This window comes from Sceloporus undulatus, chromosome 3 (assembly GCF_019175285.1).
Source record: "Sceloporus undulatus isolate JIND9_A2432 ecotype Alabama chromosome 3, SceUnd_v1.1, whole genome shotgun sequence".
Classification (NCBI taxonomy): domain Eukaryota; kingdom Metazoa; phylum Chordata; class Lepidosauria; order Squamata; family Phrynosomatidae; genus Sceloporus; species Sceloporus undulatus.
Window position 1 is genome coordinate 192,473,643 of NC_056524.1, and position 2,324 is coordinate 192,475,966.

Sequence of the window (2,324 nt, forward strand, 5' to 3'; positions counted from 1 at the left end):
TCAGCATCCTTGTTGTACCCTCAAAAGATCTTAGTATGCACTTTGAAAATGGGGGAATCTAGTGGAAAATGCTTACCTTGTTTCTGAGCAAATAATATTAGGAAAAAGTATGCTCAGCTCTCAGTCTGGCATCAACAGAGTCAACAAAGATTCACATTCCTGTGACAAGTCAGTACCTTAGCTGAGGCCTGTGAGAATAATTGTTGGAGGGTGTTATCCTCCTAGGCAGCACTGGAGGTCAAATCAGGCCAAGGCTGTGCATACTAGAGCTAACGCACAGTCTTTTGTTAAAACCTTGTCATGGTGTCACAGATGGCTTTCTTGCTTGGTGCTGTTGTCATCCTTGCCCCATTGGTCTGACTGAGGTGAGCTTCTTCTCAATGCTGCTACAACTTCTTCCTTGTCCCTCAATTCTTTTAACAGAAGCACAGAACAGTCATTCCCAGAATGAGATGCAGGCAAAGGAAAACCCATGCAAACGGGGAATGATTACAGGTTGTGGGTGAAACCAAAGCAAAACAGCTAACATAGGGAAATGCACAACTTCCAGGGAAGGTACATTTAATCAGGGGAAGTGTGACCTTGTTGGTGCTCTTGGACATCTCAGCGGCTTTCGATACCATTGACCATGGTATCCTTCTGGAGCGCCTGGGGGAGCTGGGCATCGGGGGCACTGTGCTCCAGTGGTTCCAATCCCACCTCTCAGGCAGATTCCAGATGGTGAAGCTGGAGGACACTTGCTCCTCTAAGAGGGAACTGACATCTGTTGTCCTTCAAGGAGCTATTCTGTCCCTCATGCTGTTCAACATTTACATGAAACCGCTGGGAGAGATCATCCGGAGACATGGGGCGTGGTGTTATCAGTACGCTGATGACACCCAAATATGTTTCTCTATGTCTCCAACTGATGCAGTGACTAAGGATGGCATCTCTTCTCTGAATGCCTGCCTGGAGTCGGTAATGGGCTGGATGAGGGAAAACAAACTCAGACTGAATCCAGAGAAAACGGAAGTACTTGTGATAGGTCCCTCAGGTCTAAGGAAGGAAATTTGCCCACCTGTCCTGGACAGGGTCACACTTCCCCTGAAGGACGAAGTTCGCAGTTTAGGAGTACTTCTGGACTTGTCCCTGCAATTGACATCTCAGGTAGATGCGATGGCCAGAAGTGCTTGCTATCAACTTTGGTTGATATGCCAACTGCGACCCTACCTAGACTGAAGGGACCTTGAAACTGTGGTACACTCTCTGGTAACCTCTCGTCTAGATTTCTGTTGCACGCTTTAACAAGGGGCTACCCTTGTACCAAGTTTGGAAGCTTCAGTTAGTGCAAAATATGGCAGCCAGATTGGTCACTGGTTCATCAAGGTTTGACCATATTACACCTATCTTAAAAGATCTTCACTGGCTCCCTATCTGCTTCTGGGCACAGTACAAGGTCTTGGTTATTACCTATAAAGTCCTACATGGCTTTGGGCCCGAGTTACTTACGGGACCGCATCTCCCTATATAATCCACCCCTCACTCTTAGAACATCGGGTAAGAACCTATTGGAGATAGCAACCTCTAAGTATGTTGCAACTTCGCAAAGAGCATTTTCAACAACAGCTCCGAGAATCTGGAACAGTCTCCCTGAGGAGATCCGCATAGCGACCTCATTAGAAACATTCAGAAAAGAGATTAAAACCGAGCTTTTTAGCTGAACATACCCCACCTGATATGAATACCCCCCTGATATGAATGACTTGCCCTGTCTGTGTATGATTCCTGCCTTGTTTGTTGATGCTATTGTTACTGTATGATGTTGTATATTTTATTGTTTTTAGATGCTTTTAATTGAATTTTTATGTAAACACTTTGTGCTTTTTTAGTCTGTAACCCTGCTTCGATCCACCGGGAGAGGCGGGGAAACATAAATAAATATTATTATTATTATTATTATTATTATTATTATTATTATTATAAACATAGATCCAGAGATGGGGAAACTGACCAGAGATGGGGAAACTGACACCTTCCGGATGTTGTCTGACTACAGCTCCCATCCTACTTCGGCTGGTGGATGTTGTGCTCCTGTGTGGACAGAGGAGTGGGCTTTTTGGATTTTGAAAAGCAAACAAAGAATGTAATTTCCTGGAATTGGTGCTCTAATTTAAGCTTAGTTCTTTTTGGATTAGTATAGCCCTGGGGGGGGGGGGAGGAGTCTGGTTTTGAAAGAGCGGTGGAAGTGCTTTGCTTGCAAAGGTGAGCACAAGGTTCACTGACCAGAAGCCAGTACAGGAAGCCCTAGAGACAGCAGAGCTTCCCTGTCCTGTTTCTCTCTTGTT